This window comes from Coturnix japonica, chromosome 1 (assembly GCF_001577835.2).
Source record: "Coturnix japonica isolate 7356 chromosome 1, Coturnix japonica 2.1, whole genome shotgun sequence".
Classification (NCBI taxonomy): Eukaryota; Metazoa; Chordata; class Aves; order Galliformes; family Phasianidae; genus Coturnix; species Coturnix japonica.
In genome coordinates, this window is record NC_029516.1 from 112941062 (window position 1) to 112964679 (window position 23618).

A 23618-nucleotide genomic window follows, 5' to 3' on the forward strand; every position below is an offset into this window, starting at 1 on the left:
TGCACGGGGACGGGGCCGCTCCGCTGCGGGCAACACACCCGCTCTGCCCGCGGAATGATGCAACGCGCCGCGCTGTGCCGCCGCCCCTCCCCCCTCAGCCGCCGCCGGGCGTCGTTTCCGCCTGGCGGGTCGCAGGCAGCCTCACTTCGTGCTGCCCCGTCACCTGCGCCGCAAAGTAAATAACACGCTGACATCATCGCACCGCCGTACCGCACGGCCACGAGTAGCTGCGCAACAACATCCCCGCCAAGCTGCCCCCATCGCATCCCATCCCGTCCCATCCCCCCGCCGCCCGCTCGAGGGCTGGCGGCACCCACAGCCACGCGAGCGGGTTCGGTTCCCGGCTGACCTTCCCTGCCCGCTGGGCTCGGTGTCGCTCCGGCCCCTTGGCGCTGCCGGCCCCGAGGCCGCTGTGTGCCGCCTTTGTGGAGAAACGTGGCGTCGCCGGAGGCAGGGAAGCGGCGATGTTGCTGCGGGCACCGGGCTGTGTGCTCTGCCACACCTGGGCACGGCCGGGTGCTGCTCTCAGTGCTCACACAAACACGTTCTGTGCCATTCCGAACGAGCCACCTTTTGATTTTTCAATAGCAAAAAAAAAACTGTATCGGGTTTCTAGGGTTTTATTAGCCAACGGTGTAAATAAACAAGCTACCCCCAGGCCTGTACTGAGACACAACCAACTTTCAGCTCCTGAGAGCAGTCTGCTTGCTTTGTTCTAACTCCCTCAGGCCTACAGTGGGTCAAAGACACCATCAGTGTCCCCAAGCAGAGGCACCAGCGGCACCACACAGGGCCCTGCAGTGAGGGGACGGCCTGATGCTGCTCCCCAACCTGTGGGGGAGGCCAAGTGAGGCTCCCTCTCAGGCCTGTTGGGTGCCCTGCAGCTGCAAGATGGAGTCCTGCAGGTTCAGCCCTGTATCTCCCCTCTCTTGGGGAGCAGAGGTCCGTGTGGCCTTTGTGCAGCTGTGTCTGAGCATGGGGGCATTGCAGGGCACAGCACCCACAGCTTGGCAGCCTGTGCAGCCTAGAAGAGGGAAGGGGCAAAATGTTGGTGTAATGTACAGCCAGGTCATAAAGTGAGGCCTGTCAAGGAACTTGTGTTTTTCAAGTTTGGCAAAGGGCAGCAGCACAGAGCTGAGGAGAAAGATGCTGGGTTGTTTTTTTTTAAGTGACAGTGAAAAAAACAACCCTATAAAGGGATGCTACAATAAGAGTGAATCATTGCTGTGGCTGTTCAGAAAATGTCAGCCTTTGTGCGACAGAAAATCCTGAATCCACGCGCTATAAAACAACCTCCCCTCCCCCACCCCCAAGACTTTTAAGAGTCTTTTTACTTCAGTTTCATAACTGGTGCTGCAGGGAGGGCAGCTGGCAGCAGCTCTGCTCTCCCCCAGTGCTGAACAAACACAGGGGGCCAGAGGTGTGGTGTCTTACCTCATCCACATGGAAACCCGACCCTGAAGCAATCACAGTCAAGGGCTTGTGCTGGCCTACTGCAGGGATAATGGGATCATAAGACAAAATATTTTGCATTTTAAAAGATTAAAGTCACTGTTATTTTTCTCCCGCTTCCTCAGGACGCCGTGTGTTTTTAACTGTTTCTAACTATGTTTTCCCCCACGCTGTGGTTTTCTGTTCTCTGTCTGTACAAATGAAAGTAAGTTCCCCTGAAAGAGTGAGTCATTTAGAAATAAGTCAGTGGTTCTGCGCTTATGTGGCTGTAGATAAAACCTTCTCTTTGCCAAAATGTCCAAAATACAGATAATTTGCTCTTGTTATGAACTGTAAAATATATGTAATCTTATGATGTCTTTAAGAGAATTAGTAATAAAAACCTTTTATGTGATAGTGAAAACCAAACTGGAGCTTCAGCCTGAGTAGATGCCATGTATACAGCTGCAATATGTAATTCTTGTGTTGAAATATGGAGATATTCTAAGCACTGAAATGCAGCATGTCAGGCACTAGTCTTATAGCACACTTAATTTCCCTGTTACGGTTTGTCCCACAAAATAACTTGTGGTGCAAAAACAAAGACTTTTAGCACGTTGTTATTACTACTGTTATTTAGCACATAGCTGAGACTCGATTCCTATTTTGTGAGCATCTTTACAGTAGTTTTTCCAGATAAATGTTCTCACAGAGTCACTCATGTGAGCTCCACAGCATCAAAAGGTTTCTCATTCAGCCATTTGTTAATACCAAGAGTTTCAGTTTTAAATGGCAATTCTAATTGACTCCGATATTGTCAGGAATTGACAGTGTCATTAATATTTTTTTCTTCACACATTGCTTCATGGTTTTTCTTTGGACTAGACTGAAAGCTCTTGCTTAATTGATGAGCACATCTGCAAGCAGATCTTGGGAAGAACAACATTATTTGTGAGACTCGCAGACGTGAGAAAAGGTGTTCTATAATCATCATGTTTCTTCAGTCTGAAGTGGGAAATGAAGCCAAAAGCAAAGTGGGAGACCTAGTCACAGAGCTTTTGGAAGTCAAACCAACCAAGGTTTTTCTTATTTTTGTGGAGAGAGCAAAATCTTACCCTCTTTTTTTCCCATCCCATTTCTATCTATACTTTGTTTCATGTGGCTGATGACACCTGCATTCTCCAGTGATATTCTTCATCCACCTTTTTGCGATGTGAAGATCTAGATTCTTTGGACAGGAATTAGATCTAATCTAGTAGGAACCTAATCAGTTCTGACAGCAGTTCTGATGCTATTACTCTGCTGAAGTCTCAGACTGGGACACACTGTTCATAGTCTCTCTCCTGTGCCATCACATGATCAATGCACACCTTCCACTGCTCAGGCACACTGTATATTAGGTAAGCGTTAAGCCAAGAGTATTATTGCATCTATACATAAGAAAAGAATGTATTCATTGGTTCTTCCAAGGTGAAATTTGCTAGATAAGTGAGGGAAACATTCTTCTTTACTATATGGAATGTATTGTTTACTATGTAGAACCCGTGTAATTGTTTTTACTTAAGGTAAAATAAATCAGAAACCCCGATGTACGTAATCTGTGCTCCTCTGATCTATTTTAGTGGGCTGATATGATGGGCTGAGCTGGCTGTATGGGTCCCCTAGGATACCCAGATGGAACAGATATTTTTTTATGTTGCTCTAATTTACTCTTAGAGACATTTTGGCCTCCTGCCAGTCTAGGATATAGAGAACAGAGGGGTGATCATCTCTTCCCTTGCCCTCCCTTATCTGCACAGTGTTGCACAGCCTCAGCTGTGCTTGAACAACGTGTGGGACAGCTCATGGTTTCAAAGCCTTTCTCCTTCCTATGAAAGGTTTTAGAAGAGAAGAAACTTTCTGAGCAGGAGCTGGCTGCAGGGAGTGAAAAGCCTCGAGAATTATGAGGATCAGATCTCCTGCAGGGATGCCAAATTTGAACAGAAGCCGTGTTGTGATTTTGAGGGATGTTAGCCTTATATAATCTCCCTGGGCTGCTCAGGTACTCTGGAGGTACATTAGTTCTGAAATTAGGAGTGGCCCTGGCTCACTTATAGAATCATTTGAGTTGGAAGGGACCCTTAAAGGCCATCTGGTCCAACACTCCTGCAATGAACAGGCACACCTACAGCTCGATCAGGAGTTCAGCGTCCCATTCAGCTTAACCCTGAATGGCTCCAAGTACCTCCAAGTCCTTTTTGGCAGCACTGCACTCAACGTTTTCATTTCCCAGCTTGTAGTGCTAGTGGGGGTTGCCTCAACCCAGGTACAAGACCTGGCACGTGGATTTATCAGACTTCATGAGGTTCACCTGGGCCTGCTGCTTGAGCCTCTCTAGGTCTCTCTGAATTGTAACCCACCCCCATATCTTGTCAGTCACACCAAGAGCTTCTCCAAATGGCTCAAGGCAGGTAGGAGCCTTACACCTGCTAGCGGGGAACTTCATATCTTCCTGAAAAACTGTTGTTAACACAGAGTACAGGAGCAGCCCTGCGAAGAATTTATCAGGAATCCCTCAAGACAGGTCCAGTGCACACAGAGGAGCAAGCAAATGAGTTTCATGCAATCAGAAAGGCTATGCTCAAATGAGCATGTAGGTTGGTGCAGGTGCGAAGACGAAACAGTGCTTGCAGGGGCCAAATATTGCATTGCACTAGCATCAGCCTCCAGATACACCTCGGGCCTGGGGCTGGTGGAGCAGACTGCCTGGCTGTCAGCTGGAGTGCCTGGGGCATGCTCCCAAGGCACATCTGCTAGCTTAGCTTCATCCCAGAGGAAACCCAGTTCTCGTGCTTAGAAAACACTGCTGTGTGTGTACCAAAGTAAGGCAAGCAGGGAGAATCGGGAGATTCATTTCAGAAGTGCAGACCTGATTCAAACTAAAACTGCTCTAGATGAAGTTACTGATAATTCCCTGTTTCTACTGACATTACATGGTACAATATTTACCACTTTTAAAGGTTCCTCTTAATTCAGTGGGATCACTCAGAATTCAAAGCATGACTCACCGTTGTGAAATGCAGGACATATGGGTTGCTTCCCTTGCCAACAGCAAAATTTTGGGTTCAAGAATTCTAAAATGTTTTGTGTTGTTTTTTTTTTCTTTACAGTCCCTGTAGCTCCTTAAGCTTGCAAGGTATGCTGCATCATTTCTAGATGCGAACTACCATTTTTAGGAGCAATGAATAGGAGGGTGAAGGATTCTGAAAAGCTCATATAAGTGATGCTAATGCTGGCACAAAGCGAACTGAATGGGAGTGCTTCGTGTGATGCCACGGCCAAAAGGACGGCTGTGATTTCTGGATACCCAAAAAGGGAAATGAAAGGAGGGAGAACAGAGGTTATACTGTCTCTGTGTTTGGCGCTGCTGCGACTACTCCTAAAGTAGACCCATTCGATTATCTGCACTTCAAGAGGGACGATGATAAATTGGAGAGACTACACAGAAGAGTACTGATAATGACTAAAGGGATGGAAAATGGCTTATTTTCAAAGATAGCGATCTGTTTAACTTATCAATGAAGTAACTTAACCGTTTAGAAGAACCAGCGCGTGGGAAAAGAGCTAACAGAGGACTTTTCAATCTATCACGCAGCTGTGGGGAGAATCTACAGCTGGATGCTAAAGATGAAGTAGCAAACAAAGTTTTTTTTAAGATGAGAGAAAACCAACCAAATGGTGTTATGAATGAAGAAAATGATTTGGATCTTTAACTGGGTTGTTAGCTCAAGCACAGTTAATGAGTTTCAAAGAACACTAGGAAGTGCTGTGGCCCATATTATGATCTTATATGGTAAGAATATACTATTGCAGTGGTAGTTTCTACCCTTAAAATCTTCAAAAGAAGGCTTCAGAGAAGTGGTATTTTTGAAAAGCCAATGTCTGGTTGGCTGACTAATTAACTGTCAGTGTATTTAACACACATTTCCAATAACACTCAATATTCTGACAGCAGAGAAAGTTTACTTTGCCTTCCCAATCTGCACACACATTGTTTCTACAGGTGCTTGCTGTGTGACTGTCTTGCTATTTTAAATAGCAACAGCTTTGTATAAAGCAAATATATTTGTCTGAAGGTGGGGCTGGGGTTTCTTTTCATATGCCAAAAGTTTTCTCAAGTATTTTATCCAAGAAAGAATATTCAAAGAAACATGTAATGTCAGAAGCCTCTTTTGCTAGAACAAGGCTGATGAGTCAGACCTGCTTTTCAGTCTTAATTTTCATATGACTGTACCTGACCTCATGCAGTTTACAATCTCTGTTCACAGGACCCAGTGATCTATATGGATATGAATAAAAACGCATAAAAGAGAGAAGAAACTCGGCTCATTTTTTATGATTAAATTTAAGATACAGTACCAGGAAATGTTCAAAAGGCAGCGTTTCAGTGTCTGAAATGCGCTATTAGTGGACATTTAAAAATTCAAAGCAGACTTCCAAATTCCACACTCCATCTAGCCTTATTTAAAAGCTGAGGATTTACATGAAGATGTGCAGGCATCAAATCTATTTTAGTCTGTCTTGTTCCTATTGAAATCAGCCATGGTTATGCCACTACTTCAACAGGAGCATAATAAGGCTCTTCACTGTCTTACTAGGACTGGAAAAACAGTGGATAGAACAGGAATGAATGCCCCTCTATTAAGTAATCCTTTTTTTTTTTTTTTTTTTTTTTTTTTTTTTTCATTTTTTTTTTTTTTTTTTCTTTTTTTTTTTCACATAGTATCATAGTTCCTAAAAGAACTTATTTGAAAGTTTGAGCAGTGAGGGAGAAGCAGGTTCAATAAATCAGTTCAAAGCTCTATTGCAACAAAAAGTGATCCCTTAATTCTTTACTGTCCTTATTTTCTAAATCTCACATTCCTACTTTGTCTGTCAGTGCTAGTAACCTAGAATTTCCCTTCTCCATCCCTTCCCTTCTCCATCCCTTCCCTTCTCCATCCCTTCCCTTCTCNATCCCTTCCCTTCTCCATCCCTTCCCTTCCCTTCTCCTCCTCCTTTTCCCCTCCCCCTTCCGCTACCCCTCCCCCTCCTTCTCCTCCCCACTCCTCTTTCCTCAAGTTCTAATATGAAAGCTCCCTGTATTAGCCCGAGGTCGCATATATTTGCTGCACTCCCGTCATCACACAGATTCTACAGTTTTATCAAATTCTACAGTGCTGAATTATTATTATTTTTTTTTTCTCACTTATTTCAGCATCTCCTTTAATGTTGGAATTAGAAGCACCAGTTAGGAAAGACAGTAGAAATGAGGTAATTCCTGTATGCCCCTCAGACATCTTCCTTGAACGTCTGCTAACGTGGCTAAGTTTAACTGTGAATTCTGAGACTTCCAAAATCAGACTTGACAGCTTTGACTTCAAACTACAGCTTCCTCTGCATTATGTCACGGTAAATTTGTGCCTGGCAATATTTTCATGAGCTGCAGTTGCTTATGATTCCTTTATGTAATAGGCTCCATGTAGGCTACTGGCTTTAATTTTATTTTTAATTATTGATAATAAAAGGAAACGTAACAGCATGTCATGTTTTGTGCTTTTTTGCAGCAATCTCTCCTGTTACTTTATTTTCAGGATTTTTAAACCTTTTTTCTAAATTGAACCAACGTTATCTAGCAAATAATACAGACCTGTGAGGTCCACTTGAAATATTCTGAGGCAATTATTTAGAGTTCTTCGTTATAGAATTGTTTCTGTACTTGTCCTTAGAATGGAATTAGATCTTCAGCCCTGAGTTTTTTCTGTTTCTTTGAGAGGAGAGCAACCACTCAATTCTAACTTACATAAATGACATCTTAAGCTCTGTCAGCCATGAAAGAAGGGGAAAAACACAACTGAGATATGTGAGGTGAGCCCAGAATTTTCGTAAATACACCAAAAGTGGAACTGAAAGTACTTTTGGGTACACAGTGATTGAGCTGACTCTGTTTTTATGTTTGTTTGTTTGTTTGTTTTAAAGAAAAAGCTTTGAATTGAAAACAGCCATTGTGTAGATGATCAGAAATTGAATGCCTTTGAAAGAAATGTTAGCTGCAAAGTCAACATTTATTGAGGCATTTTTCTGCTTGTTCTACCACTAAGTACTGTGTTTTCTGTTTCTGTATGTTAACAACTTTAGGTGAAGCTCTCTGTGATAAGGAAAGAGGTGGTGTCTTTACATACTTGTTGTGGTATTTCTGAGTGTTCAGTCACTTGTTACCTGATTAGAGCCTGATGGAGGCCAGATGCTGGAATTATGTTAGGTAAAATTGCCTACAAAAATACGCAATACAAAGACTGTTTGTAAGAAAGAAATACCATGGTTAAAAACTCATCAAATAAGATAGCATCTAACTTCAGCACCGAGCATTCACAGAATCAGCTTCAAGATGAAGGTAGGAGTATTACTCTGTAACTTAAAAGACAGGGAAAAGATTGTGTGTTTTTAGGTCTCAGTTGTACAAATCTCCATCCTTAAGCTGGACTTGGACTTAGCTGGAGGTGAGAACAGCTACAAGATTTTCAGATGTCATTCAGTTTCACTGTTTATATTTACTGTTGTATCAGTAATGAGTAGCTCAGCTAGAAAGATTTATATGCAATCTAGAGCCATCTGACCACGTGCAACCGGAGTTTGGACACTAAATAGAATTTAATTACTTTTTATCTCTTTCCTTCACCCAGTGCCACAAGAATCTAAACAGCTTGTCTCCCAGAAGGATGAGCTGCAAGCTGATTGCTCACTAAGACACAGACTGTCCAAATCTTTCTGGTATAATATATGTTAACTTTGCTCATTATCTTCTTTATCGTCTTTAAAATTACTGTGAAAAAGCAAATGCAACTATCAGACTTATAAACCAAAACAGACATGAAATTACTTATTTTTCCATATTATTTGAAAATTCACAACCACAAATGGATATTTATGTATATGCATCATCAACAAACACATAGATGTAACACACATACATACTTCATAGAATCGTAGAGTGGCTTAGGTTGGAAGGGACCTTAAAGATAATTCAGTTCCAAACCCCTGTCAGAACCCGGAAGTCGTTCTCTGCGTGGTTGCTCCCAATTTGTTCTTCTCTCAGTCTGTACAAGTCTGGGATTGCACCAACCCAGGTGCACCACTTTTTACTCGGAGTCATTCAGTTCACATGTACCCACTTCTCAAGCTTCTGCAGGTCTCTTTGGATGACATACCTTCCCTCATAACAACTGCACCATTTAGCTTGTTGTCACCAACAGTCTTGCTGAGGGTATACTCAATCCCACTGTTTACACCACTGATGAAGATGCTGAAGAATACAGGTCCTGCCTGAAATTCCTCATCACCAGCCTCCACCTGGACATAGGGCAATTGACCACAACCCTCCGGCTGTGACCATCCAACCAATTCTTTATCCACCCTTCAAACACAATATCCCTTCAACTTAGAGAGAGGTATGTAGTGTGGGACTGCAGCCCAGGTGGATGACATCAGTTGTATTATTTTGTAGCTGAACCCAGAGAGCACGCGTGGAGGTGTGTGTGCATGTATGCATACACATTTGCCTTGGAGAATGAAGTTTCCAACAGGATGCTCTCATGGGGGATTAAGTGGTAGAATGAGCCTTCCAATCTGATGGAACGGCTGGATTGAAACAGAAAGGGCAAGTTTCCTGAAGGTCTGTGTCACCAGTGTGGAAAAAGCTGCACATGCATGCATGTAACTCTGCCAGTTGGCACAAGGTCCCCTGCAGGTGCCTGCTCTCAGCCTTTGTAAACCTATTGTATTTTTCCTAATGTGGACTGCTAATACTTTAGAAATACTGTCCACAAGAAGTGGAGTCACATGAAATGCTTTTCTAATTACTGCAAAATTTGGTGTGTTTGCACGACCCACCAGCAGATCAGTTAAATACTTTCTATACCTTTTATTTGTACATGGCAGAACAATTTCCTTGCTGAAATTCATCAGTGATGATGATCAGAGTACAGAGTTTCCTCCAGACTGTGAAAGCTTTGGGATGTAGTGCTGGCCTTATTAAAAACTGTCTTAAAATGACCATAGACTACGTAACAGTTCATGTCTAACCTCAAAGTTTATTTTTTAGTACTAAAAAATACCACATTGGGAAACATATGGGATTTCATACTACCAAAAACACACAGCTGTTAAACAAAGAAAATAGGTTAATAAATGAACTCATAGAGGGAAAACTGGGGAGGCATGAGCGTACATCGCAAGAAATGAGCACCTTTTTCTTCCTAAAATGTCTGCACCCAAAGTAACCATTAAAGTAATACGCACCATGGGCAAACTTTCCAGTGAGGTATTTAAAATTATGTTCATTTGTCTCTATGTTTTTGTTTACATTTATGTTTTAGGATTTAATTGTTTTTCCTGTCTCATTAGGAGCCTGTCAGCTCAGTCAGCCCAAAACCTCTCATTTCCTTTTTAAGAGAGATGTACAGTTGCTGAATAATTTATGTTGTATTCATAGGATGAATCATAAACGCTGGTGTTTCTCACCCCCAAATCTGAATGCTTTTCAGATTAATAATGCATTCACCCTCCCTGTTCCCTGTGAAATGAGGTGAGGACAATGTCTTGCAGAGAAAGTAGCAAAGGCACGAAGCGCTGGGTTCAAAAATGTTGACTGCAGGTACACAATGTCCATCCAGTAAGGACATTTTGGTCATGAGCTGTTCCTATGGCTGCAGGGGATGTGAGCGACCCTTTGGGAGAAGGACATGCAAATCACTCATGGCGGCTCCTTGCAAGGAGGTGACTTTCTATGAAGGTGAGAACAGCTTGGCACAGTGTCCAGAGTGGACAGGGCCCTGCTTCTTTGCAAGTGCACAGCTGAGCCACCCACTTTCACTCAGCACTGGGCCCTGTTTTGGGCAGGGGATGGAACACGTGGCCTCTTTCAACCTGACTTTGTGTGAATCTGTTACTCTAAAGTCACAAAAAAACTCCACCAGAGCAACTCAGGTAGGGTGAGAACAGTACCTCTGCCTAAACCAGGATATCCTTGGGGGCCACATTTCTGACATTCTTACGTGATGGCAAAGTATTTGTTTTACCTCACCCTAAGAGTCTGCTAAAAGGCAAAACCATCCTACATGCACCGAGGGGAAAGGCAGGAGTTCAACACTTCCAACAACAATAAAAAAGGAGAATGTTTGTTTAGAAATGTGAGTCTGAATTTAGTGGCCTACTATTAATCAGGCAGGTCTGAAAACGATGGTCAAATTATAAATAGCGCTGCAAGGTACCATGTGCAAAAATATGCTGGTATTTGTAGTATAAATGTTACATATTAAAAAAAAAAAAACAAAACAAAAACCTAAAAAATAAAAATCCAGCTCTGAAATGTTTCAGGCTTGAATTCCATCTGCTGTATTAACATGAAACCTTCTCTCTCTTGGTTGTTATTTTTCATTCCTACGTCTGTGACTGTTGGGCTGCGAACGGCCACCTCTCACAGTGCTGACTCCTCGCTGCCCGCCTCACAACTTTCATCTGCTCTGTGCGGGAGAGACCAGGACCAAGTCCAGCCCTTTCCCTGCTGAAACCCTGTTTGGGATCATTAACAGGTGGGTTCCTGCTGAGATATTTGGGTGTAGCATGGCTGCAGCCACCTGTCACCATCTATCATTTGGGCAACATGTTGTGGGTCTCTAGCCTATGCTTGTGGGTGTGCGAACTGCTACAGCTCAGAGCCGCCACTGGTTTAGAGACAGACGCAATGGCTGTCAGACCCTAATTTGCTCTGCAGTTACTGCTTTGTAGAACACTTTATACCCTTACCTTTTCATGTTAAGTTCTGTGGGCTTTTTAAAGAACTGATTTACAATTAAACAAAACGAAACAAACAAAAAAATATCTCAAAATGCAGCCAAGAACTTAAGGAGATTTTTATACACCTTTTGAACTAAATAAGGATGTATGATCCCCCAACCTCCAGGAAGGAAGGAAGGAAGGGAAGGGAAGGAAGGGAAGCAAGGGAAGGAAGGGAGGAAGGGAAGGAAAGGAAGGAAGGGAGGAAGGGAGGAAGGGAAGGAAGGGAAGGAAGGGAAGAAAGGGAGGAAGGGAAAGAAAGGTGAATTCATAGCCGTCATTATTTAAACTTATTCATCCTCTGAAGGAACAACTATGGAAAAAAAAAAAAATTCTTCCAGGAATTTTTCTGTTTTTTTATATAAGGCTCATTCAAGGAAATGCATCAGGCATGGTGAGAGCTCTGTTGTCTCCTTATCACTTTCTAGCCATTTTCCAGTTCATCTTGTCTCTCTTTGCTACTGCTAATATAGTATTTTCTGCTCCTGTGCTCTTCCTAAGGCTCCTTGACATTTGCACATTTATTCCCTAAACTGTAGCAGCATGTCCCCATTAAAAATAAAGTGCCTTATCATATTGTTCCCGATGCTGAAATCACCTATGGTTTGCTTGGGTTACTCTGTAGCTGTTAAAGTCAATAGGGATGCCTACAGCCTGCCTGGTGCTCCATGCATCAATACTGGGCTGGTGGGGCTGTGCAGAGGGGCTGCTGCTGCTCTCACTTCTGGACAAGATGGCTGGCTGCTGGCTTCTTTTCTCTGTCTTGCATCCTTTCATCCATTTCAAAGAATAACATTACATATTCAATCGCTCCTTTCCCTTCCCTATCACTATTGTAACCCTTTCCTGCTGTAATTTGCTCACTTACGGGGGCATCAGCTCCAGTTTTCCTACATGCACAAGCATATGGGCTCAATATGTGAGCTGGCCTTGCAGAAAGAGATCACATTTTATACTTTCCCTGAACCTGAATAAGCAATTGTCACAATCCAAGCTATTGTGCTAAATTTAAATTAAAAAGGTTATAAAGTGGGGGACTGCATACGGGTGGCAAAACCGGGTGCTACGTAAACATTGTGCAGAGCAAGAATATGCTTATTAAATAGGCAGTGGAGAATTAGAGGAAACTATTTCAGTTTACATTCAAGTACATTATGGGACTGTTTATAGGGCCCAAAAGAACTTCCCGAGCATTAACACACGTGGTATGAGACGCAGAAGTGGTAGAATTTATATAAAGGTGAATAGACATGTAAAACCAGAATAACTTGTTAGCATTTACATCGTTGCTGCCTGGAGGGTATGGCAACTATTTCAGCCACCTTTAGAAACTCATTCAGCAATACTGGATTAAAAGAAAGCATTTTTTTGAGAGGTCGGGGAACAACGTCAGTGATAAATCAAGATAAACTTACCCTGTTCTTTTAGAATATCGAAGGACATGTGAGAACCATGTAGAAAAAGGAATTGTTATTAATAATGGATTATTCAAGAAAGAGAGAAAGGTCAGGTTCATGCTCTTTTTCCTTCTCTTTAATTATAAAGATCAAATCATGCATATATCTCTGGAAAGTAAGAGAAGGAAGTTTCCCATTTGCGTCATGATAGAAATTCGTCTTGTATCACCCTTTTCTGGGTGATTCTTCTGAGTCTCCGGCTTCTAAACAAAGGAGATCAGGCAAGGATAATTGCATCAGAAAAACCTATGCAAATAAATGCCAAGTAATGAGAGGAAGGTGAGTTTCATTCACACTGTTTGGTTTTGATTTTAACTCAAGTACTGAAAAACACTCAGGAGAAAATTTATCTCTCTTTCTTCAGGGCAGAAAAAGTTCAAAGTGAACACATGAGGTCTCCAATGACTCTTCAAGCAAGGTTACGAGAGCATTAGCTTTCCCGGTAGCTTAAAGGTAAGAAAACAAGAAGAAAATCCTTTCCTCTGACACATTTTATCACACGTTTTATCATCATTATAAATTATTGAGAAGAGCACCAATTAATAGTTTATCTTTTAAAGCATTCTTATCTAGACTTCTGAACAAATAGAGAAATGGATGGGCATTCATCCATTTTTATTACTTTTTTTTTCCCCACGTTAGGGAGTGCTATACATTTCCACGAGCTGTAACAAATGGTCCCATTTGCCATGGGATTTGCTTTCAGCTGGGACAGAGACTGTGCTATGTCTTTGGTATCAGAAAGATGTCTGTTTTAAAGCAGGGGAATCAATATGCATTGTTATTCTGCTCTAAATTCCCCATAGTACCAAATATAGTTTTTAAGTACACTCAGTGAGGCCAGCACTAAACTTGACTATGAGACATAGCTTTGCTCATGCATTTTAGGATAAAGACAAGAGAGATTTGTTTCCTGGAGGATTTTAATGGAAAAACCAACCAACCAAAAATAAAATAAAATAAAATAAAAACTGCAAGCAAAACACAGAAAGTCTCTCAATTGTCTTACAAAGAAATAGTGAAATTAAAGGTTGATCAGAAAAAGAAGAAAACGAGATCTCTCTGTTGTCTCATGTTGTGCACCACGACATCTTGGCTTTCGCTCTGCACCCACTGAATGGAGTCTGTCATTTTAGAATACAGCCAGCATTTCAACAAATGTACATCGCCATGAATCTCCTGCAGTCAGTGGTGTTATGGAACTTACAGTAGATGAAAGCTTGACCTTTTATTCTTTTGCACTTGTCCATCAATATCATTGCTTTTCCCTTTTTAACTGTCCATAAAAGTATGATTTTTCTAAGGGGATTAAATAATTATTGCTTTCATTGATGTCTCCCAACAAAGCCCAAACACTCAAGATTAATTCCCTCACATACAGGATTTATGCACCACCTAGAATTTCTTTATTTTACCGCTAGGCCTTGATGGTAACTGGAACTAAGCCTAGGGGCCACCTGAAGCGATGCCTGTAAAATTAAGATGACAAACCCTGCAGATGGAGGAGTTCCTTGTGCCACAGAAAAAGTTCTGTTTCAATATATTTAAATCAGCTTTCCAAACCAAGTTGTATAGATTAAAGAGATGAATTTTGCTAAAATGACTGCATCTATATTTGGGTTTTGTTAGCTGTATCAGTTGAAGGTAAACTAGCATGATATTTTAACAGAGATCAGACTTTTTCTTCCATTGTAAGACAAAACCTACGTGCAATTTTAAACCTGAATAAAAAGAGAGGATACTGTAGTGATATTTGAATTTGGTTGTCCTTATGTAAGGCAAGCAAAAATAAATTGTGTCCACTCTGGGTAAACTGTGATTCAGATTGCTCACCTTTAAGTTGAAGAGCCTCTATCAGGAAATATGGTTCTGTTTTTAAGTAGACGTGTGTGGGAGAATGACATTAACACCTTGTACTGAAGGAACTATTCTTTCAGTCCCGTTTCACGGCTAACTACACATAAACGACACCGGTTTAACAAAGAGACACAGATGGCAGAACTGATTATAGTCCACACCGAATAAGGAGATTGATTCAACAAGGTAAATGAAGGTCAGATTAATCATGGATCACATTTTCCTTACCAACCAAATCCTTTACACTACATTATATGCTTGACTGTATTATATTTCTAACATTTTGATCCAAACCATGGGTTCTCCACCAGCCTCATTAGCCCTTGGAACAGACTCTACTGTCTTTGAGGTTTCTACCAGCGTCACCTCTACTGTATGAGCGGTCAGCACAAAAATACATTAAAAGAACAAGAGGAAAGCGCAATTCTAAAGGTATCAGTATCTTTATCCAAGCTACACTGAAGAGTTATATTATCCACAGCATGAAAGATTCCCATATTTAACTGGGCAGGCATGTACTTTAAATGATCACTTATGAGTTACTTTTGCTAGATGTTCTAGCAGCTTAGATCACCTAAGTTTGGCTCCAAGTTAGAGGTAAAGGACAGCATAAATTTGAAAGATCTCTTTTTTGGCATTGCTTCAAGATAACCCTTTCTGTTCTACTAAATCGTTTCCCAATTACTCTACAACATTAGACCACATTTCAGAAGACGGGGACCTAATGGCAGTTAAAGAAAAATATTTTTAATTAAGATTTTTTCTCACCTTGTTAATATTAAGCATTACAACCATTTACAACATGGCCAAGAAGATAGAGCTCAGTTACTCTTTCTATAAGGTTGACAGGACTTCTGACTATTGTAATGATAGCTTAACGCTCTTCACCTAATTTTACGTGGAAAAAAATATGATGAGTGGCCACTCTGAACTCTAGTTTGGGCCACTGTTTCCCAAGTTCAACTGAAAATTCTTGGAAATCACAGAAATAGACTTAATAGCAAGATGAACAGTATGTGTGCATTGCACAGTGCAGCATGCTGTGGGGTGTCTCACAGGGCTAAAACGAATGACTGCTTCACAGCTATTCCTTCTGCTTCCAGAAGCCAACATGAATTTGAATATCTTTTTATGACTCCACAGTGTTCAGAGTTGATACATCTGTAGGTTTTTGGAACGTACTTTGTGTACATTGTCCATTTAAATCAGAATAGGAATTTAACTGCAGGGAAACTAATGCAAAGACAGCATGAAGAAAAGTAGGTTAGAAGCCTCTAAGAGGACCATAGGAAATGCCTTAAAAATATTTACTGAAGTTCCTTTGGTTTGGCCTGAAACCATCCTAATTAAGTGTATGAAAAATAATCCAAGGATAATCACAATAAAGATGTATTTATTTAGAGGGTGGGGAGAGGAAGAAAGTGAGAAAATATATAAAACTCAGGGATTCCAGTGTGCATTTTGGATCTGGTCTTTTGGAAGCATTTGCCTAGAAACAGGGCAAGGCAAGAGATAGAAGCCAGAGAAAATGAAATGTAAAGAGAAGGGTAAACATGGCTAGCTTGCAAATCAGGGTGGTTTGAGATGCATGAAGAAACAGGAGCCAGGTTTGTAGACAGAATGTGAATGACTTAAATAATAAACTGCAGAACTTTATAGCTCTCTCCAAAAGTGAATAGACAAAAAACACGAGGAAGATGAGTAAGATGTGTCATAGGTAAAAGCAGTAGTTACAAGAAGGCTGCAAGGCTGTTGTCTGGCAGAATATGCTTGGAAAGTTTTGATTTTCACACATGCATCCATTAGTGGATGGAGGCATTTTCTGCTTTGGCCGTAGTTTACTCAGACGTGTAATGGAAAGAGGAAAAGGCACTCTTAGGATGTTAAATACAGTCTTTTGAGAAGTGTGAATAGAAGCATGCCTAAACCATGGGCTGCTTTTAAGGTCCGATGGAAAACATACATTCAGGAAATATTATAAATTGGCTTAACTATATTTGATGGGAATATAGACATTTACCCTTGGTAACATTTGGCTCTTTTTCTGCTCATGCTGTGCTAAGACTTTTCACGCTGTCCTGGTGATCTTATTAACATAGTGTTAGCGATTTATTGAAACCCACCTGTCCGGATTCAAATACTCATTCAGAGACTCTGAAAGTCCTGAGTTGATCCTGGAAATGCTGTACCATGAAAGCTTTCAGAACTGGCTGTAGCATGTTTGGTATCATGGAAGACCAGACCCTTTGTGTTCATCTTAAATAGCATTGATGTCTTGCATTTTGTTTGTTAGTTTCACATGCAATGGCACTGAAGAAGCAGAGTGCAAGATTACTGATGAGAAATTTCACAAAGAGCTGACAGTCCTAGAAGGCATTTTTGTAACAAGAGGACAGACACCTGGACTTCAGGGCAATGTAAATCTCCTTGGACAAGTACTACATTTTTCAATACTGTTTGATTAACACACTGAGTATTTAGGCCTGGCTCTGTGGCAAGAACACTTACCCATTTTCACCATCTAAATAATGTAATGCAATGTGTATGCATACATGAAAATTCTAGCCACATTTTAAACCAGTATCTATCTTATAGCACAAGAGTATTTTCTAGTAAATGAACAGAAGTCATCACTTGCTTTTGAACACTGCCAAAGTAAACCCGCTGAGGAAAGAGGTATTGCAAACCCTCTGAGCTCTTTATTCTCAGGTTGTTCCTGCAGACAGGGCACATACTGTGGCAGGGATGAACATGGGAAAACCTCTATCTATCTGTTATTGAGACAGAACAGTTCTCCTGGGCTTCTCAAGCACTGAGTGAGAGAGGAGGCTGCAATGAGGCGGCCTCTGTCACCATAAGTCCCTGACTACACAGAGTCTATAGGAAAGTTAATTTCCCAGAGAACAAGGTTTTACCCGAGATTGCAGTGTCAACTTAAAACCATACGATGATTTAAATAAAAAGCTTATATGACATGGAATTAATAGGGAAAAGATTGAAACCTAGGTCACTTACAGATACAAAATGGATTTATTATTGGGAATGCATAAAAGTGTCCAGGTTTTTCAGTGGGTTTCCTAGAGAGCAGTTCCACCTGATGGATGATCATTCCAGACACTGACAAAGCATCTGTGCTAATAATGTGTGCAGATGACAGAGAAATTGGCAGGGTAGTAAACAAGGAAAAAAATTAGCTGTGCTGTGCAAGCTGAATGACTTAATTAGCCTGTCACAATGGGCATGGTTCATTTTAATAGAACTAAATAGAAAAAAATAAAAAATAAAACAAAACATACAGAGCAATATTACAAGCTCTGGTTTGAGAATAGTAAGCTGTCATGGCAAGCAGTTGCTTGGGAGTCATTTAGCAATCTGTGGTAAACACTTCAAGGGGAGGAGGAAAACCACTGAAAAGAAAGCAGATGTACCAGATGCATCTGTGAATGTCTTGGATCTTGGAGGTACAAGATAGGGTTCCAAGCAGAACAGTGGTTGTGCCTATACAGGTAATGCCTCATGTACAATGTTCTGTCCAAGGGGAAGAGCTGCATTTCTGGATGAATTCAGAAATAGGAGAAAAAGATAAAAATGCATAAAATAATGTAAAAACTGCAAGAAATTGCATTACATGCAAGAAATTAAATTTAGAAGAGGACAATTGATAGCCTTTTACACACTGAACAGCTGTTTGATGGCTGAACCTTCTGATCTTTCCACAAAGGCATAATAAAATCCAATCACTGTGAAGTGGAGTTTGAGAAATTGAGCTTCTGAGTAAGGTGTAATTAAAATGATTAACACCTAGTATGATCTTTGCACTGGATGTTCTTCCATTCTGCCATCATGGTTTAGCATCTGAAGAAAATATGAGATGTGGATGTCCAGCTGCAATTTCAAATTTGACTTCACTTTATGGGAGAAAACCTATATGTTCTTATTATACAACCCTGCCCCCTCCCCCTCTTCCCCCCCCACAAACCCTCTCCTCCCCCCAGAAAAAAACAACAACAAACCAACAGAAGTAGCTGAGGAAAATCTCTGTATGAAGTTAATAGTTTTGGTCCTTATCTATTTGTTGATAATGATCATACCAAACAGTGAATGTAAGAAGTCATACGGTGGCAAGAATCAAAGCATTAATCTGCACATCTTTTTTTTCTTTAAAACTGAACATAAGTGAGGCCTATGATAATATTCTACTACAAATCCATTACTGGTCCATAGTAAAATATTCATTTAATCGTAATTTAATTAATCGATTTAATTTTAACTTGGATATGGTGAGGATGACAGAGCACTGAACAGGTTGCTTAGAGGGGTTGTGGAGTCTCCTTCTGTGGAGATATTCAAGACCTATCTGGATGCCTACCTGTGTGACCTGTTGTAGAAAACCTACTTTAACAGGGGGTTGGACTTGATCTGTTGAGGTCCCTTCTAAGCTGTATGATTCTGTGGTTCTGCGTAATCTAATCACATTATCTGTTTATTTTGGCTTTGTGTGTGTGTGTGTTAGAGCACATCTCAAAGCACCGATGGATCCATCAGTGGTTTGTCTCAGATTGCCAAGCTTATCCTGTCCTCTGGTTCTTTACTCATCTATAAAATCTGTTAATCTATTATAATTTGAGGAAAAATAGATTATGATAAATACCACATGTAGTAGTGCAGACAAAACTTTTCTCATTGCTTCATGTCTTTGTTCCTTGTTGTTGAAGAGTCCATGGTTTTAGATGTATTGAAATTCCTAGAAAACCTTCAGGATATTGTCATGTTGTATAAAGCACTGAAAGCACACCAGATAATCTTCTTTGCTGTTTTAAGGATTGATGCTCAGTAATGTTCGGGGTCACTCATATTTCACAGCTGTATCATTTCATATGAGTGTCACCATTTTGGAAGCTGTAGATTTTAAATTTAATAAACTGACTGTAAAGAACTGCAGTTAACTCTGTCAAATACATAAAGGACAAGTTCATGTAATTCTATTTGCAATGTCAGGTTTTATGCCTTCCTCCTTGAGCAGGTATTCCCAAAAAGAGCAGAGTCCCCCACTTCGCACAGCATAGGGTGAAGGGTGTGACAAATGCCTGTTCTAAAAACCTCCCTAGAAATATAGACTAACCTTTGTAATATAACTTTTGCAGATGTATATGAGGTCGTCTTTATAAGGTATGACCCAGCTTGTAGGCTATTTACCCATTTAGAAGACCAATCTTTGCAAAAAGAAGCATTGAGCTGATACGGTAGATTCTACTTTATGTGCTGTTAATCCATATGGTACAGAATTCAAGTTATTCTTTAGCATTCATATACATACAAGCCAATGTGAAACTTCACTCACTGCTGGTAATTGTGCTTTACTGACAGCAATTTATCATATAAGCTGTACTGATGAAAACAGTGGCTTGCTTACTTCCCCATTTGCCACCCAGCTCCCCTGATAGGTTTTCTCTTGATGGGAGAAATAAGATCCGCTGGGACCTAAAATCCTGCTTGTGAAATGAACACTTCCATAGTTCCATAGTTCCTTCAGTGAGACCTGAATAAATTGGTTAACTCTTCCTCTAGCAAAATATTCCTTTAAAGTATTTGGACATTAACCTGACAGCTAAGATGAAAATGACTTGAGTCAGCACCATGACATCGGCTCTACAGTTGTGTAAGGCAACAAAAAAACAGAAGATAATTTTTCAAAGACAAATACTCCTATGTGATTGCTGTGCATGGCATTATTATTATGGTTTAGTAGTTATTTTCTCTGTGTGAATGATAAAATCCATGGAATCTGACAGAATAAAATACCTTACAATCTGTCCCAGAAATTTATGAATCATTAGACAAATTCAGCTTGGCAAAGAGAGTTAAAAAGAAACTTCTGCGTGTCTATGTGTGTGTCTGAGCATGTCTGTCTGTGACGTGTGCACTAGCTTTTCTGGTGGAGAAGTATTTACTAAATCATAATCAGGCAAATCTGGGATTTAAATGGGGCTGTGGCCAGAAAATGAGACATCTTGTTATGGTCAGTACAGAAGCATAAAATCTTTTTGGTAAATTGCTCCAGCAAACAAATTCGAGAAGAATTTAGACTAAAAATAGGCACGATTTGTGTAGTGAGATTAATTAACCACTGAACCTTCTTACAAACGTGTAATCGAGTTTCCAAAACTGTGCATCATGATCAGAACGCACCATGTTCCGTATGATATATCACAGTTTAGATAAGGATTATGAGCTTACAGTAAGAATGTATGGGGAGAGTCTGCTCTGTCTATGGGATGATCTTTTGGCTTTAAAAATGTCCAAAATAATTAAGAATGCTTTGAAGCAATACTGGGCTTACTGATATGTGGACCACAGCCAGTACCTTTGCTGGGAAATGAGCACTGCAATCTGTGCATTCCCTTGACCAAACTCCATGGACCTTCATCTCGTTTCCTGCACTCCGCGATGCCCCGCTGAACTCACACAAAGGCACTGATCTCATCCTGTGATGTGCAGTAGCGACACAAGCAAAGCTCCAGATGTTCCATTTTAGGTCTTTTTGGAGAGGAAATTCTGCATTAGCTTCATCAAACACACGCGTTGAGAAGGAAGAGGCTTGCTGGCGGTACTTACGTGAGTAGGAGGCAGGATCAGATGACCTCCAGAGGTCCTTTCTAACTAACACATTTATGATCCTCCGAGTTTCCTTGCTCAGCATCATTCAATACATATGTGCTGTCAGGCCAGCCACTAAATCTGGGTTCAGACATTGAGGTGTGTTTTTGTTGCTTACAAGCTCCACGAGTGTTGGTCCTATGTACTTAGTGCTTTGCACTATAGTCACAAGTATGATAATTCAGTGTCTGCTTCTGCAGTGCTGTGCTCTGTATGCTCCTGGCACAGGACAACAATGCCATGCAGTCCTTCTTTGACGGGTGCAAACAAATGTAGGGTTTTTTTCTTTAAATCACTATTGTTTAAGAAGCCACTTTTTGTAGAATGGATTAAATAACAAATCAAAGGAAAAGCAGAATCTATGGAAACACACAGAGTGTGAAGTTAACTGCACAAAATAAAGGCAGCGAGTGACACTTAAGAAAGAAATACAAACAGCAAGACTTTCCTGTAATTGTCAAAATACATACATATATATATATTTAACATGTATGTGTATATTTAAAACTCTTGCTCTTTTAATATCCATGAGAGAACTAAAGGTGCTCAGGAAAATAAATCATGTGAGAATTTGAGTACTGGCTGCAGCGAAGCCCAGAGAAGGTTTGGACAATGCTTTGGAAAAGTGAAGTGTTGTGGAAAATATTACAGTGTTGTGGAAGAAGTAATAGTTTATTAAACATAAGGGCTGCAAAAATGAAATGATGTGAGGTCTGGCAAATGTTTTCTTTTTAAAGCTATGCGTCCCACTCATCCAAAAATATGCTAGAAGAACCCAGAGCTGGTTGAGGACCAGCAGCTGTGCATGCCTGCTGAGCACAACAGTCAGAGGGAATTAGTGCAGAGCTGCCCTCAGCGCTTCCCTGTTGCCTATTACAGCCGTTTTTTATCTACATCGGCAGTGATAAGGAAAACGTTTTTAGAGAGTTACTGTATATCCTTCAGGATTTCTTTTAGAAGCAGTTACCAGTGTTTACTTCTCTGCAAAAAGAAATTGAAACAATGTTCTTAAATGACACCAGACACCATGCTAGTGCTTTGTTTTATTACTTTGTTGCACGGTAACAGGCTGTGCCCTAACCTAGGTATGTAAGTGTTCTATCCATTGACCTTTCCTGCCTACAGCAGGGGCTGGAGCTCAAGATCCAAGGTAAAACCAGGAGCTGATGATACTGTGAGCACTGGTGCCCTATATGGCAGGCCTGGAGTACAAGCCTGCAGGAGCAGTATGTAAAGAATACCTATATCTGTGGTACAACAGAGCTAGCATGCAGCTAATTTGGGAGCTAATAGATTACAGCAGAAAAAGCAGGAAACATTTCCTATTCCTGTCATTCTTAATGAATCTGCATGTCACTGGATTGCTTTGCAAGAGCTATTCTCATTTAAATGCTAGTTGCTATGAATTAGCATTGTTAAATTGAAACATTTTGTGTAATTCTCAGTTTATAATTGCATGAATTTTACCCTAAAATCCCATAAGGAAGATAGAATATGACTTTTTGTTTTGTTTTTTTTAGATCTTGCAACAAGTCAGACATTGCTTCACATGGTGTGGTAAGCCCAGGCAGTGGGCTGGGGCAACTGAATTTTGAACACATCATTAAGCAAACAGGAATGTGTGATGAAATGAAAGGAAAAACACATTTCCAGAGTCTAAATTTCAGAGCTAGAGCTCTTTAGGGCACCTCACCCCATAGAAAGCTGGCTGTTTCTTACAGCTTGTCCTCTCAAACATTGATGGCTGTGGTAATAGCTTGAGATGAGAATCTTATAAAAACAAGCGAGGGCAGGAGAGGACTCTTCAGTGGAAAAGCCGTTCTGCAGAATGTAGAGGAGAACCTTAAATAATTGACATAAATGGTCCATGTGTCTGAAGACAGCAGGTGTTGAGTGGGCTAGATATGTATCATTCCCCAAAGAAAATGCATGTCAAGAAACAAAATTAGACCCTCATCCTGGAGGTATATTCTACCTCTGGTACTAAAAAGCCAGCTATATCTTTTCTGTTATCCAGAGTTAATAAAAAATAGTTACATTCACGAGAAAAGTAATGAAAAAATACCCTAAACTTGCAGACAGGCCTCAACTTTATTTCTGCCTGGCAAATGCGAGTTGCTTCAAAGCTGCAGCTGTAAATGTCACGCCTGTGACTGCAGCTATGTCACTTAGATTAAGAAACATGGTAGCTGAACTGCAAATGTTAGATGTTTCTCCAGAAAGTGGAAACTTTGTAAAGGAAGTGCATATTTTTGGCATGGCTGCTGCCATTTGCTGCTGACACCAGCTTAGGCCTGGCATTGCGAAACACCCTGAAAGAGCACAGCATTCCTTTACGGATTGCTTTGGAAAAGGGACTGCCTC

The 23618-nt window shown here is 40.8% G+C and overlaps 1 long non-coding RNA gene across 1 annotated transcript in view; it reads left to right on the top strand.

Annotated features, from left to right (window-relative positions):
* The first annotated feature begins 10789 nt into the window (after positions 1-10789).
* LOC107325694 overlaps positions 10790-23618 on the top strand; it is a 29823-nt gene continuing 16994 nt past the window's right edge. The window contains exons 1-2 of the long non-coding RNA XR_001559745.2: positions 10790-11039; positions 13105-13193. This is a non-coding gene — a long non-coding RNA (uncharacterized LOC107325694). The remainder of the gene's footprint in view (positions 11040-13104; positions 13194-23618) is intronic.